Source organism: Phocoena phocoena, chromosome 14 (genome assembly GCF_963924675.1).
Source record: "Phocoena phocoena chromosome 14, mPhoPho1.1, whole genome shotgun sequence".
NCBI lineage: Eukaryota > Metazoa > Chordata > Mammalia > Artiodactyla > Phocoenidae > Phocoena > Phocoena phocoena.
This window is the reverse complement of record NC_089232.1, coordinates 47,206,289-47,223,525: the sequence shown is the minus strand read 5'-3', so window position 1 is coordinate 47,223,525 and position 17,237 is coordinate 47,206,289.

Genomic DNA, 17,237 nt, shown 5'->3' with positions numbered 1-17,237 from the left:
AAAAAATTTAATGCCATTAAATTCCATCTCATTGTAGTTTCCATATACATAGGCATACACACACAGAGTCTTAATATTTGAATATAGTTATCATGACCCATGGGTGTTTTGTTATTTTAACCAGTTCTTATATGCTGTGGTTTTATGTTTTCTCATGGCTCTTTTCATTTGCCTTTGTCTTTGGCCCTCCTAATATAGGGTAACTATTGTGGAAAGTAATATTCCGGACCTGGTCTATCCAATTATACTTCTGCTACCTATAACTACACTGTCAATTTTATTCATCACAATCAAGAAATCTTTGCTATTAAATATCACAAACTGTGATATATTTTTTCTGTATGTGATATATTTATTAAGGGCTCTGTCAGTTCTTCCATGTGCAGATAGAATAATCCCAAACACAATAAATTCTGTGCCTAATATATTATCTTTTTAAACTGTTTCATCATAATCTCACTCTTGTCTTCAGTTAATGGAATCATAATTTGACATAATTATATTAGTTATTAGATATAATTACTCAGAAAAATTTACTATTGAGTCCACATTGTTATAGGATCGATACATACTGATATTTTATATAGCTCATTATAATAGTTATATTTTCAATTTTTTTTGTTCTTTCATTCTGACTCTTAGAAATTTCTCTTCCCTTGATGGAGATTCCCTCCTTATTTACTTTGTATTCACAAAATATTTCACATTATACTAATCTACAAACACTTTGATATATAGTATTTCTATTATTTTTACTATTAAATATAACCAAATACTATATAACCAGATACTTCAAGTTATACAAGGAAACTAGCAACAAATAATACAACCACAAAAGAACCTTAGCCACAACCTTTCATGAAGAAAATAAAATATTTGAGGAAACGATGTACACATATATAAAATTTTAAGAGAAGCTAAGCAAGTACTCAAATTGTAGCCCGATCTCTATGAAACTGCAGCTTTGAAGAAGAAATTAACAGTGTAGACCTTAGAGCCACACTGTCCAAGTCAAATTTAGCTTAGAATTTCCTCATCCAGTATTATATGGATTAGAAGAGTTAGTGTATGTAAATTACTTACAATATTGAACGACACAGAATATTCAGCTATTACTTCATCTAAAACACTCCCAGGCACGTGGAGAACATGAAATAAATATTGTTAAATGACTAAATCAAAGAATGAACAGAACTGATATGATTATTCCATGAGGACATTTTAGAGAAGGAAAGTCTTGTTCGTCATTACTCTAATTTTTACAATGAGAAATACAATGTGTAGAAAGGGCATGAATCACAGATATCATATAAATTAAACTTCAAATATCTAATTTTATGGTATCAGAAATCATGTGCAGAATAAAATCATTAGTTTTACTTAAAAATGCCTTTCTTAATTTTTCCAAACTGTTAATTAAACCAATTCTACTTTTAATATTATCAAATGATCCCCCAGTTCCTTTTGGCAATTGATACCTCACTCAGCCATCCATGCTTTCTAAATCAAACTTCAACTTTCTTCTAAAATTATGCCATAGGGAAATGAATGAAGATGTTACAGTAGAAATGAAGATTGTTTAGTCAGCTGTTTATAAGTACATCTGGTGTAAAGACTAAATAAATCTTAAACCCTGAAGCAGCATAATGAAAATAGAAACTCTTGGACAAAAACTGTCCATTTTTGTATACATTTATCTAAAAACTATTTCTAGACAGAATATTTTACAGGACATTCCTCCGAAGTATTTTAGAATTCAAATGTTACCTATTTTTTCACTTTTCCTGAGATTTTTCCAGGGAGGTTTGTATACATTAAAATTTTTAAGAAAATAAAATGTAACTTGAGATTTTAAAAGAATAAAATTCAATATCATTACTTCCCTTAGGTAGTAGTAAAAAAAGGTGTATGTTATTTTTATGTTCATGGAATTATTGATGAATTTACTGTGTTAAGTATATTCATTGTTTATTAACATGGTAGATATCAGGGGGTATAAAAGAAGTATCCTGCCATATTTTTAGAATATTGGTGTTTTAAATTCTTTGAAAGAATGGCCAATATAATTAGCATAACCATGTGATTTTTTTTGTTCAAACTATGACAATATTTAAAGTAAAAATGGGCATGTTTAATAATTCTGCCAGAATAGATAATAGATACTCTAGACCAGGTGAGGTAATTGGTCAGTAAATATGTTCATGTTAAAATAATAGTACTACTTCAGAAGGGTACACTTTTTAGGAGTTTACTAAACAGGTTAAATGGCCCCATGCTAAATAAGCAAATCTCAGGGTCATGGGGGACATGAGGAAACATCTTGGCCAACTCCCCATTAGGATATTTGGATGTACTCCATAATACTTCCTAAAGTTCAAATTTGAGTGGCACAAGTGACAAGAAACTCAGTGTCTTTTAATATATTGCATTATAAGACAGCTCTAATTGATTATAAAGGCATTTAATATTTTTACCCCAAGTCTGCCTTATTCTAACACTTACCTGTTTGTTCTAAGTTTTTTTTCAGAGTTCAGATAAAATCAGGTAAATTACTTTTTCACACAATAATCTTTCAAATATATGAAGACAGCTATAATGTCGCTACTTAGTCTTCAGATCTCAGCTACTTGCCCTGACTAGTCTCCTCTAGATGTGCTCCAGTGTGTCAATATTATTTTAATGTGTCAATGTTTCTATTAAAATATGGTATACACAAATGAATCCAATAATACTTACTGATTTTTAGTTGTGAACAGATGGTCTTACTTTGCTCTTTACTGGACGTAAAACATTAGGGAATACTGTGTTCAACCAAAGAGTGAGATGATGAGTTGGAGCGTATTTAAGGGAAAGTATTTATTTAATTTGACCCACTGTTATATTAGAAGAATGTGTTGTGTGTTCCTTTTCTTTAATCTATATCTCTTACCTCCATATATTTGAAGAACGTCTGTTGGTATATTAAACGTTCACAATTTGAAACTGCAGTTTTTTTATATTTAATGCAATATGTTGAATGTAAATATAGAGTAGCCCATGCAAGAAAAAGCAAATTTAAGCCTGAAGTTCTCTGAAAAATAATATCACAGTCATAAGCAGTGTGGGAAAGATAATCACCTGGACAATTAGGTGTTAAGGAACTGAACAAGAACATACTTACACTTGTCATAGAATAACACTTAAATTATGTATTTACCTTGTTGTGGGCTACATGGAAACATGTAAACGAGGTTTGTCCTTTTTTTGGTTATGTTTAGGTTATTCAAATGACTTGAATTTGAGTACCAACACCCACAGAACTGGGATTTCAAGTGAGCCTGATGGTGCAGCATATTTAGTTTGGATGAAACAAGTCCAGATGTAAATGTATAGCTATATCAGCTGTGGTGTCAGTGCAGACATATTGCTGATCTGTTTTTAAATTATCAAACTCCAAGCCGAGTGGTCATAAATTAATTATGTTTGGAACTCGTATAGAGGCATAGGAAGAACTTAAAATGAAACGAAACAAAATTGAGTTGTTCTACAGCATACTCTCTTCTTAACTGGAAACTTATAGGTAAAATACTAATTCAGATAATTCAGATGATATTTAGGTCATATGTAGAGTATAAAGAAACTAATAATGGTTCAGTAAAGCCCACTCAATAAAATATATTTGGATCATTATAAGTACTCAGCCCTTAGTCATACACTCTGAAAGACAGAAATCCCTAAAAGATTACATTCCATATAAGTGGAATAACAGGACACATTCCCATGGAACACAAATATGTTGCAGTGCATGATCGAATACCAAAATGAAAGCTATGAATCGAGGAAGGAGATATTTGCTAGAAAGGCTTTTGATGCTGGTGGGACTTATTTATAAAGGCCCAAGTCAGAGGGGATTGAGGTCAACAGTAATGAGTAAGGAGAGTCATTAAGGGTATGCCGCATAATTACAGCTCTCACAAAGGCTGGGCTGCAATACTCCATGGTCTCTTATTTAATGTTGCATTATGCTTTTTCAATTTTAAAATTTATGTAACCCTTGTGTCTAATTTAAAAAACACTCAGTTCTTCCTATTTCTGTTTTGGCCACAAGTATGTACATCTTAAATACTTATTCAATCAGCAATTATGGCTAATTAAATAAATTTCTTTGCCTAGAAAGTCAAAAAATTTTTTTTAGTGCAAGAATATAGAAGCTCTTTCCCAGCTCCCTTTTCCTTTTACCATTTAGGTGGTGGGAAAATATTTTAATTTTTATATTCTTACAAGAAGGACAACATTTGGGGGATTAAAAAATGCATTTTTGTTTCCCAATGAAGTCATGATTTCTTGCATAATTTTATCTCGAAGCCCTATGTGCCATGGAACAAAGGCTACTCACCAGCTCAGAAAATCAGCTCAAGGAAGATTTTCTAAATATCTTTAACAAGAGTCTTGAAAGCCACTTTTTGTTTGTTTGTTTGTTTTGTTTATTTAGAGGGGAAAAAAGCTTCTAAAATTTTGTTATTCCATTTACATTTCAAGGGACTAATCTGGTGGACTAAATAATTGAGCTTTATTTTAGGCCAGTATAAAGAAAAGTGATTTGGTAAAATGCCAGTGTTCTTGCCACCACCTCCAATCCCTCACCATCATCACTATTCCATAAGACTACACCTTGGAGGAGAGGGGCTTAGAAATTTTATGTAAATATAGGGGAGTCAAAATTAATTGAAGATAGTTGCCTGCTTCTTCAGACATAGTGTGGGGAAGCTGCATATCCTTGCAGACTCCCAGCATTTGGCTATGTGCCATAGAATATGACAAAATATGTCTCAGAAGCAATGAAACTGAAATTTTTGTGGGAGGCAGCTTGATAAACGGACTTGAGGAAGGATTCCTGGCTTACTAAACTATGGGACTGAGAGATAGGTTCTTCATGTGTTCCCATGAACCCTAGTGAAATAATGTCAAGTCACTGAGAGGAACAGTAGACTATCAGTGTCCTGACATTGAAACAAATAGACCACTGAGTATGAGGAGTATTTCACCAGGGCCTCTAATCAGGTCAAAACACTCAGAAGTGAGTACCATCAAAACATTCAAAAAGACAGATGGTACCTCAGTGGCCCCCAACCAAACAAAGAATAGAGCTAGGGCCTGCCCCTTCCCCACATGCCCAGGTAAAGCTTAGCCTTACACTCTTTGATATCACCTTGGAGAGGAACAGAGGAAAGGAGAGGAAATATGAAAGGCTATGAGAATCAAAAACTAGAGTTTAAAAAAACTCTTTAAATTATTGACTCAAGCTAGTTTATAAGCTTAGGCCCAATTTGCTGTTCTTTGTTTCTCTTAGTTTTTCTTTACTACTAAATGAGTTGGATGAACTGACTCAAATCCCTTTAATTTTGCAACCTCTGATATTAAGCCCCCTCAACATGGATTGTGCACCTACTACAATCCCTTGGTCAACTCACACTCTCACTTTCCCAAATGACTACTTCATACCTTTCCCTCTCTCCTTACACCTACCACTAGTAACCCCATGTTTTGCATTCTCTTCACTGAAGAGACAGAACCAGAAGCAAGGTTTGTACTTTATTTGCCCCCTAATTGGTATTATTCCTTTCATGCTTGCCTCCCTCCCAAATCTATTCTGAAACCAGAATGATGCTTTGAATACATAAATCAGATCATGTCACTCCCTCAGTGCCTTCCCATTTTCTTTTTAACACTTATTGCTATCTTGCTTATTTCTCTTTTGCTAGGATATAGAATAGTTTCTGACACCCAAAAATTGTCTTAATAAATATTTTTGAATCAACACGTATATCAATAAATCTCTTATAAAAGGATTAATACCATAAGACAATTATCTTATTACAAGTAAGTAAAGAAATTCAGGAGATGATGTAAATAACATCACTGAAGTAAAGGACTTAGATAAATATAATTTGTCATTTTTAGTGGTAATTTGTAATTGACCAGCTTAGTCAATTGGACAAAGTGACCCAGATGAGAGAAAAACCTATCTATGGCTTAGATCCTCATGTGGTTCAATTAGTTTTTCCCTATTTTGCAGTCACAGAATTTACCATGTCCCAATCAGCCATTTTGTAATTATTTCCTCTTGTTCACATTCAGCTGGAACAACACTAATCTGTTCCCAGTAATAGAAAACTATTCCCAACTGGCTGGTCAGTAATATCATCATCATATCCTTATCTGCAAAGAGATAGTTTACAGAAATAAGAGGAATTACAAGGTTTCACTTTACCTTTGATCTAGCCAAACACAATGCTCCTTTTAGAATCCCATTTGCACAAAGGAGAAAGTTCTCCTTAAAGACAATCAGAAAGCAAACCACTTGGGTATCTATTGATTTTAGATAAGTCATCTGGAATAGGTTTTTTTTCTACTGAATTTTGGCATATCAGCTTCCTGCAGAAGAAGTTGATTAAATAATATGGAGAAAGTAATAAGAGAGAAATCATATAATGTTCAAAGCTTTAAAGAGGTCTTCTGCAAGGTCACTGAAACTCAGATGAAATTCCAGTTGGGTCTCTTTTGTTCTATTTACCATAGTGCTGGAAGTTGAAGTTGGCAGTCAGGAGCCCTTTGCCTTCTGAACAATTGTGGCTTGAATCCATTCTTCATACAGAAAATAGTTAGAAAATATCTTTGATGCACGTAATTCAAGTCTGGAAATGGTTTCGATGCTAAACAATTGTTTCTGAAAAGACCCTGTGTTCCAAATAACTGCAATTTGTGCATTCAGTACTCAGCAATGGCAAATAAATTGTAGATCTTTCTAATTTACTTCAAATGTCATTATTCAGCCCAGTTTTATTCACCTTCACTGCAGTTTTAACAGTCTATGTGATTCCTGTTCATGGATTAATGAGAACTTTTTCTTTTTCCCCAAGAGAATGCTATGTTGACTTTCTAAAGCTGTTTTTTAAAAGCAAAAGGAAATTATAACATCTTTCAAATGCATATATGAATCACATCATTCATAATTGTAACTTCAAAACCAGATATCAGATATGATCTCATTTCAGCTTAGCATGTATACAGTTAATGCTGGCCAGCTATCTTTTTAGGAGACCCAAGGTGTGATATTAATTATGTATATTGTTACACACCTGTAGAAAATCAGCCTGCCCTTCTGGAGCTAATAAGAAAACTAAATGTTAAATTCAGACTGTATTGAGAGGCCTTTTTCAGTTATGCGTGCCATCTTTTGCCTGAGTGTTCCATATTCAGCCCTGTTCATTTTCATGCAGATTACCAGGTATTTTATGAGTGAGATTAAAAAAGAATGTTCTTTTGAAACCCTGCATCTGCTAGTCTATATTATATTGTCAGGAGAAAGGAGGAGGAAACTGCTGTCCCATTAACTATGGAAATATGACCTACAATCCATTGCAAAACTACTGGGAAAAAGTGTGATATTCCCCATCCATACAAGAATGGTGGTTTCCTAGAGGGAGGATGAGGATTCTCACTGACTTTTCATATATATATATATATATATATATATATATATATATATATATATATATATACACATATGTATATGGCTTTTTATTTTTCTTCTTAGTATTCATTTTGGGAAGAATATATTTTTTCCTTGAAAAGCAGTAGTGTGTAGAAGTTAAGAGTTTAGTTTCTGAATGTGGATATTTTGTGTTATATCCCATCTGCTGTTCACCAGCTGTGTAAGCTTGGGGAGTTCACTCAATTTTTCTAGATCTCAGTTGGATTACCTATAAATTGAGGCTGATAAAAAGATTACATTAATAAGTACTTAGAAAGCAAGGAATAAGCACTAATAAATACTAGCCATTACTTTTGTATATGTTTTGCTGAGTGATTGACTCAAGTTAATTTGTACTGAAGTCAGTCACCATTTGTGATCTTTCATGCTTCTCTAGTATGCATTCTTCTTTCTAGCAATTTATCTAGTACCACTACAGGGTTAAAATCAGTCCCTATATCATCTCTGCTTCTATGAAAAAAATATTAGATAGATTAGGCCCAAACTTCTCTGTGGAGTAATACTTCCATAGCAGTCTCGATCAGATTTTTTTTTTTTTTTTTTTTTTTGCGGTACGCGGGCCTCTCACTGTTGTGGCTTCTCCCACCGCGGAGCACAGGCTCCGGATGCGCAGACTCAGTGGCCATGGCTCACGGGCCCAGCCGCTCCGCAGCATGTGGGATCTTCCCGGACCAGGGCACGAACCCGTGTCCCCCGCATCGCCAGGCGGACTCTCAACCACTGTGCCACTAGGGAAGCCCTCAGTTATATTTCTTAACTAGACTTTTCGAATAATCTTGTGCTAGTTAAAATGATATAGATCTAGGTAATTAATAAACACTAGTTAAAAATCTCAGTAAATAATATACTCACTGACTGAAAATAGTAATTAGAGAAGAACAAAATATTAAAGAAAGCATATTTTTCCAAGAAGCAAATGAAATACATCAGTAAAAAGACTTCAACAATATGTTTATAAATTCATAGAAAACATGTAGGAAGTTTCTACATGAAACTAATATTTGTGATCACCTCTAGAAAGGATATGGAGATTAGGGCTGGTAGTCAAAAAGGACTTCGTTCTTACCTGTATTTTTTTTTTCTTTAACATGCATTTCTTGTGTAATTTGTTTGCCTGTCTCAAGGATAATTTGAAGTAGCTTATCAAATAACAACATTGACAAAACAACTTAAAGAAAAAAATCTGCCTTAAAGAAATATAGAAATAGTAATAGTTATGAGTTTCTCAGCAGCTCTTACAAAAATAGAAACAACTTTTGTTATGTGAGTTACATTTGTTTTGTAAAAGAATGTTTACAAGTTCATTAAATATTGTACTGGCAAAGATTTCAAGGGATGATTTATCATGTAGATTCTAGGTTTCTTCATAGATTTTATATTTTCAACATAATCTTACAAAACACAGATATATTACAGTGAGATTATTTTCAGTGATCCTTTATAAAGCTTATGAATTAAATACAATTTAAAAATAATGAGTAAAATTGCAATTGTTTATGGAATACTATTATTACCTTAGTTTTATATATGAAAAAACTGAAGCATAGAGAATTTGTTACCCAAGATCAAACAGCTAGTAATTGATGGAACTGTAGAAATAAGCAAGGACCACACAAATGAAAACAAATGGAGACTATTTATTTAGATCTTGCTATATCAAGGAATTCAGCTGCCATCACTGTGTTTGACAGGATGTAAAAACAAGCAGGAGAGTGAGAAGACTTTATTGTGAAACAAAAAAGGGATTAAGTATGCTCTGATTGGAGGGTACTGGTATGGGGAAGCTGGAGATAGGCTAACTAGAAGCAAAGTGTCTTATGTGATTAGTTTAGGAAGCATATTTGGTTTTTCCTGTTGGTCATTAGTTGGAAGCAGAAGCCAAAAAGAAGGAAGCTGGCAGTCATTGACCAAGTCCTAACCATTCTGGAAAGATTAAGAGGTTGTGATTTGGCTTCCTGAACTAGTTACTGCAGATGTTATGGTTTTGCCCAGAGCTGGTTGCTGCAGAGACTGTGAGTCAAGACTTTTGTTTTTATATATGGTTATGCAGTTGCCCATTTGTATGTTCAGTTTCTCAGAGCCAAGACTAAAACCCAGGTTCTGTGATCCTGGATTAGCTACACTTTTAAATAGACTTTGTCCTAGTGAGTACAATTAAATTATTTCTTGCTTATTTTTGATGAACATTAGTGGTTCTTTTTTTTTTTTTTGCGCGGTACGCGGTCCTCTCACTGCTGGGGCCCCTCCCGTTGCGGAGCACAGGCTCTAGATGCGCAGGCCCAGCAGCCATGGCTCACAGGCCCTGCTGCTCCGCGGCATGTGGGATCTTCCCGGACTGAGGCACGAACCCGCATCCCCCGCATCGGCAGGCGGACCCTCAACCACTGTGCCACCAGGGAAGCCCCACATTAGTGGTTCTTAACGAGAGGTCTGGAAGCTGCCTCAGTGTTACCTGACAACTTGTTAGAAATGCAAATTATTGAGTCCTATCCTAGACCTACTGAATCAGAGAGTGATTTTGATGTACACTATACTTTTAGAACCACCGATGTAGGTATCACATTGAATTAAAAGTAAACACAAGATGAATGGGCTTTGTACAAATTATTTTCTGGCTTAAAAAATTATTGCTGTAGATTTCTACAAAAAGTATAAGGTAACAAAAACAACAGTATTGCATGACCTTTTTTTTTTAAATGTGACACCCCCTTACTCTCTTAACTGACGTAGCCTTTTCAAACTTTTTGAAGTTGTTTAACAATATCAGTGGGTAGTAGAAACAGAAGTGGAAACTATGTCTGCAATTGTAGTATCCACTAAAAAAAAAGGTATTTAGCTTATATAGCTAAAAATCAAGCCATGAAACCAAATTTCAAGGGATTAAGCCAAAGACTATTGTTACTTGTCATGTCCAGAGAAGCATAAGTAAAACTGTTCAAAGTGGAAATCCTATATTGGCTCCTTTAATGCCTTGGAATTTACATGATCCAAATGATTTTAATAAGAATCTTACCTTGATAATGTCATTGCTCCTGGCAGAAAAACTTATTTGTCCTTTAATGCCTCCCCTTGGTCTGGATGAAGTGATGCAACTAATCTGAAGAGTTTTATTAACCCATTTCCCCCAACACATCCCTCAATTCATTACAAGTTGGAGTTCTTTGACCAGTTATCTGTAGTACTTCATAAATATTTTCCTTTGTCTGCAGTGTTCTATGAATGCCTTAAATTCAATTGAGAAAAATATATTTTAAAGTGGAATAAAATTTGGTAATTTGGGTGTTCTGAATAACTCACACAAACCATCATTATAGTAGCAGAAGCTTCAAATGAAACTAGTAACACTTAGAGCCACTTTGAACTTGGAAACTGTCATGGATCTAAAATCTTTTTTTATAAAAATAGGATTTTTAATCAAAGTCTCTTATTTGGGGAAAAAACATGTATTTGTAATGTGTTCTGAATAACTTGACATATATTGAAACTGTTAATATCAAAATACAAAATAGAAACTTAAAAAATGTTTACTTTCAAGTGAGTGAAATGAGAGGATCCATGTGAAATACACCTGTTCAGCATCTTATTAGCTATGAATATTCTGACAGGTTTTCATTTCACGAATTCAAGGAAACAAGATGACTACCATTGAAACTTAGTGTTTTCCCTAAAGCAGTCAGTTTAAGTAAAATGAATGCTAAGTCTCCTCTGTTGAAATCTTATTTAATTAGGTGTCAGTAAATTTGAATGATAGGATTGTATAGTTAAATTACATAAGTTGTACAATCATAAATAATGATTACATCTTCATTTTTTAAAAGTCAAACTGTAACAGTATTCATATAATCACATGCATGATTTTGTGATGCATAAGGCTAAAGTATATAAGTTATATCTTCTATGATCCATTTTTTAAGGTTAAGTTTGAAAAAAGAAATCACCTCCTAATTTCAAATGACTTAAGGAGTTAAATTTTAAGTTTCTTCTCCCAAATTTGCCAGAATTTGAAGGAATTTATAGAACTTTTATTAAAAACAAAGTAAAACAAAAATACCAAAGCAAAAACAAATTATAAGATGGCCCACAGATTAGTTTCAATTTGCCTATAATCTTTTTTAACTAAACCATTTCCCATGCAATGAATTTTACATGTAATTGTCAAGTCAAAATAAGTCTGTTTCCATTTAAACTTTAATTCCCTTGATATTACTAGTTTAGGTGCATTGTTACTGAAATTAACGAATTTCAGGAGAAATTGATCATTTCCAACCTAGTTGAAATGCTCTTAAACGCTAGCAGCACATGAAAATCTCCTGAGAACATTCTAAATATAATATTTGTTGGCCTTCATCCTCAGATACTAACTTAATTAGTCTAGGTAGTGTTCTGGGATTAGAATTTTTTTTCAAACTTTCCAGATAATTCTAAGGTGTAGCCATAGTCTATACTATGGTGGGTCTCAGATTTTAGCAGGCATCGGAATCACCTGGAGGGCTTGTTAAAACACAGATTGCTAGGTTCCATCCCCAGAGTTCCTGTTTCCCTAAGTCTGGATAGTCTGGAAGATTTGCATTCCTAGTAAGATGATGAGTTCTTAATCTTTGAGAACTATAGATTAAGTATGTAGATAGATATATTAGCATAAACTCAGTGTCTCAAATAATTTAAAGTGTGTTAAATTTTCTAAGGAGTCAACAAACCACAGCTCAACACTGGCTGCTTGTTTTTGTAAATTAGATTTTATTGAGGCATAGTCATACCCATTCATTTACATACTGTGTTTGTTTTAGCTACTTCAAGGGCAGAGTTGAGTAATTGCACACCGACCATATGTCCCACAGCCTAAAATATTTATTCTCTGGCCCTTTTAGAAAAAGTTTGCTAATTGCTGCTCTAAATTATTGTAAATGATAATATAAATGGCAAACGGCAGTAACCATAAAACAATAAGAAAACAAAAAACAGTAATTTTTAAGATAACACAGTATGTCTGAGCTTCAACTGTTTATAGCCAACTGCCTTTTTGTCCATCTCTTAGTGGAGGTGTCAAAGAAAGCTAAAATTCAACATATGCCATACTAAACCCATGGTCTTCCTCCCCACAAACTCTGTAGGAAGTCCAAGCTCTTCCTACAAATAGCGCCACCATTCAGACAGTTAATGCAACCCAGAATCCAAAGACTCAAATTTGGCAACTCCCTCTCCCCCACCATCTAGTTTTAAGTGTTAGGAATTTTTATCTCCATCCATTTTTCTCCATCTTTATCATTACTACCAACAATAGAGGTACCCATTACCTCTATTCTGGACTACAAAAATAGCTTTTTAACTAAACTTTCTGCACTCACCCTGGCTGCCCTCCACTCCATTCTTCACCCCTTAAGCAGTGTGAGCTTCCCTCATCATAAATTGAAAATTTTTACTTAAAATCCTTTTGATGGCCTGAAAGCCTGCAGTGTTATTGGACTGTCCTTATCTCTTCAGTATTTCTGCACCATGCTGTCTGCTGTCTTGACATGCCAACCTACCTTCAATTTTTTTTATTCATCTCCTTTCTCTTACCAAAGGTCTTTGCTCATGCTATTTCCTCTGCTTGAGATATTTTTATTTATCCTGTTTATCTAAGTAACTCCTACCCTTTCTTTAAATACCAACTCAAATTTCATTTTCTCAGGGAAGCTTTCTCTGATCTTAGTGATTACTATAACTCTACTGTAAGGCTCATTTATTAATTTACTTTTACCTTTAACCCTTGCCATAACTACACTTTTACATTTGTTCAAATAATTATTTGATATATCTATCTCCCCTGTAAAACTGTCATCTCAAGTAGAGCAGAAACTCTGTGTTTTATATTATTTCCCAGCATTATATCTCTGGTACCAGCAAGTGCCCGACACATAGTATATGTTTTGAGTAAAATGAGTTAATGGATAAACATATGCCAAAACTTAATTATGTTAACATATGTACAAATTGATATCCCCAATTAAAAGTCATGGAATCAAACTGGTTCAAAATAAATAGGTAAAAAAAAGGAAAATTGAAGGGAAAAATTGCAAACTCTTCTGCTGTAAAAGCATGTATGCAATCATTTAAAATTATACTTACAGTACTTATTTTTAAGAAAACATCTCTTGCTCCCTAAGACATTTTTAAACATAAGAAAATACTTGTTATGTTAAGTGAATAAAACAGAAAGAAAAATCTTTATGTGAAAAATGAAAATGTATACAAATATGACTAGAAAGCAGTAAAATAAAATGCTAGCAGAAATTGCTTTTGATCTGACATTTATACTACAACATGGATGATTGTTGTGGACATTATGCTAAGTGAAATAAGCCAGTCACAAAAAGACAAATACTGTATGATTCTACTTATATGAGATACCTATAGGTAATCAAATTCATAAAGACAGAAAGTAGAATGGTGGTCACCAGGGCCTGGGGGATGGGGAAATGGGGAGCTGTTAATTGGTAGAGACTTCAGTTTTGCAAGAGTTCTAGATGTGGCTGTACAGCAGTGTGAATGTAATTAACACTACTGAATGGCACACTTAAAAATGGTTAAGATGGTAAATTTTACATTATGTGTATTTTATCACAATTTTTAAAAATTGCATTCTGATGATAGAATTACTATTTGTTTTTAAACATAAAATCAGTTCATTTTTCTTTTAGTATAAGAAAAAATAGCTATTAATTTTTTTTAAAAATAACAGAGATGCAGAGGCCGGCACCACATCTGAGATATATGTGTGTTCTTAATTACTAGAAGGAGCTTTAAAAGTTGTAGGAATACAATACATGTTTGTCAAATAAAAGGAAGTGTAGATAGGGAATAAAGGTGTGATTATCAAGTGGTTAGAAGTGCAAGTGAAATTACCTCTAGGTTTTCCCCTTAGAGATATCATTTAAAAGTATGTAATTGTAAGGATAAATTACTTTGACCAGGTATTTCCCTCTAATTTAAACAGTTATCCCTAGAGAAATGGCCTACAGGGAAATAATCTTCTCTATTAATATTTCCTCAGGGTGGAGCTTTGGAAAAGTATTACCAGTCCTGGATTTTAAATTTCCAAATATTAGTGTCAACTAAAGAATATGTTTAAAATATAAAGCTCACAATGAAGTCAAGTTGATTCTAGATAACTGAAAGATAATATACACAATCCCAGGGAAAATTTATATGTTATTTCATACCTGACATACTCTTGAATTTGTCAAAATACTAGACCACAGCCAAGAAAGTAAGTTCCTAAATGTACCATTTTGTGATTTCGAAATTACCCCTTGATGAAATGCAGATGAAAAACCAGTATTTAAATTCACCTCTACCAAAATGCCTTTGCTAGAAGACTGTCATCCTTGTACATGTAAAAGAAATGGAAGTCGTTAATTTTTGAAAAGGCAGAAGTCTTTTAACAGGACATTTTTTAAGCCTGAGAGGAAAAAGAGGGAGGAGCCTAAATTATGGAATGACTTTCGAATTCATTGAGAAATATGCTTTAAAAATTAAATATTATACCCCTTAAAAACATCCAATTACTTTGTGCAATATGGAGGCTGTACATTTCAGCCTGGAAATGGATGGTAATAGCATTACCTTCTTTCCTTGCATGGGAAAATATATGGAATATCTATAGAGTTAACTTGAGCTGAAAGTCCCAGAAATTACTTTTCTGGATGCAAGGAAAATCATCATTTATTCCTAAAAACTCCAGGGAGGGGGTGGGTAAACTGAAAGATCAACTCATAAGCTACGAGTAAATTTGAACAGAAGCAGAATAATATGTGATTTTGATTAGTGAGAGCCAGGTATCAAATATGACTAAGTATTCCAACTCTCTGTGTTACCCAGGGCAAATTCGGGCTATGGGGAAAATTCATACAACAAAATATATTTGAAGTTCATAATCTCCATGAAGACTGTGTTTAACTTTAGAAACTTTATAAATAGTTCATCTTGAAGTTGCCCAGTAGAGACTGAGGGAGACAGACAGAAGGCAGTAAACAGGTCTCTCAAGTATCTCAGGGGTTATTTTGAAGACTCCATTGGCTAGTAGAGAAGGGAGACATAAAGGCAACTAATTGCAATATTGATATTCAAGATTACAACAAGGAATTGGAGAAGACTGAGCATCAGGAGAAAACTTTTGAGACCCTTCTTTGTTAGAAGATAGATTCATTTTTTTTTTGAATTTTCATTTTGTATTGGAGTATAGTTGATTTAAAATGTTGTGTTAGTTTCAGGTATACAACAAAGTGATTAATTATACATCTACATATATCTATTCTTTTTCAGATTCTTTTCGCATATAGGTTATTACAGAGTATTGAGTACAGTTCCCTGTGCTATACAGTAGTTCTTTGTTGATTATCTATTATATATATAGTAATGTGTTTATGTTATGTGTCTGTGTCTTCATCAGTTCAGGCATCATAACTCATCTTTCAAGAACAACCACTGTCATGACTTGCCAAATATAGATTAGGTGTGTCTACCTCTGAACCCTATAAAATTGAATAACAAAAATTGTCTGGCTTGTTCCAAATTCTATTTATGAGATTTATCTTTGTTGGTGTATAATTATACTTTGTTAACTTTCGTTTTATATTGTATTCCATTATACACCACAGTTTATATACCCATTTTTTATTAATGGGAATTTAAGATGTTATCAGTATTTTTTGAAATTTTTGAATTAATTAAGATAGTCATTTTAGGCCAATTAATACAATGTTAACATATTTAAACATATCAATAATTTTAAATTGATTGTAACATTATACTAGGAAAAGTCACTAAATTCGGCAGATAAGTACAGTTAGAAAAAAGTAGTATCAACACTTTGTTTGAATCTTTATTCATTAACATTTTTAATAGAGAATATCAATCTTTTTTATTAGGGGAAATCCAGTTACCCTTAATTTATACAAAATTATTGGGTTCTGCTTATCTCAACTTATAGCTTCCTTTTACTGTTTTTTGCTTGATGTATTCCTGTTATACACACAGTGGTTGCACCAGCAGAAATTAAGCCAGTAAGTTAATGTGTCTTCACTTTTCTGTGAAGAATTAAGTTGTTTCCTCAGGTAAAGGTCAATGATCGTTTAATGTTGTATGAAAAATACAGACAGAGTTTGGAAAACACTTCAATTGAGGAGCTTATTTAACAGCCTTAAACTCCTCTGCTTATAAGATTTAATAAATGTGATTTACAATTAATATGAAAATTTCCTGAGATATTAAATTGTTTTATACAGATTTGGGGTCTTGTTTGGCTAGTCTTTCAGAGAATTGGGTGTAGCAATAAAGTAATTCAATTTCAGCTCAGTTTTCAAAGTGCCTGTTTTATGTACAAGAAAAAAGAAATGCAGTGCCAAATGAACTTAATATTTCTTGTTTGGACTGTTCATTGAAAATGTGGTTTGCTTAGTGCTTGTGATATTATAAGTGGAACATAAATGCTCAATGTATACTTGATGAATTAATGTAGATGGTGAAGTTGAGGTAGAGAGAGTTTTTCGTATGGAAATGGCTAGTAAATACAGTTTATAGCTAAATGAAACATTTTGAGGCAGATTATATTGTCAAGAAACAATTAATGAGGTTGAGCTATATTCAAACTAAAGTAGATAGCAATGTAATGCTGAGGACAAAGCAAATAGTGCTTATGACACTGCAGATTGCTGCTAATTCT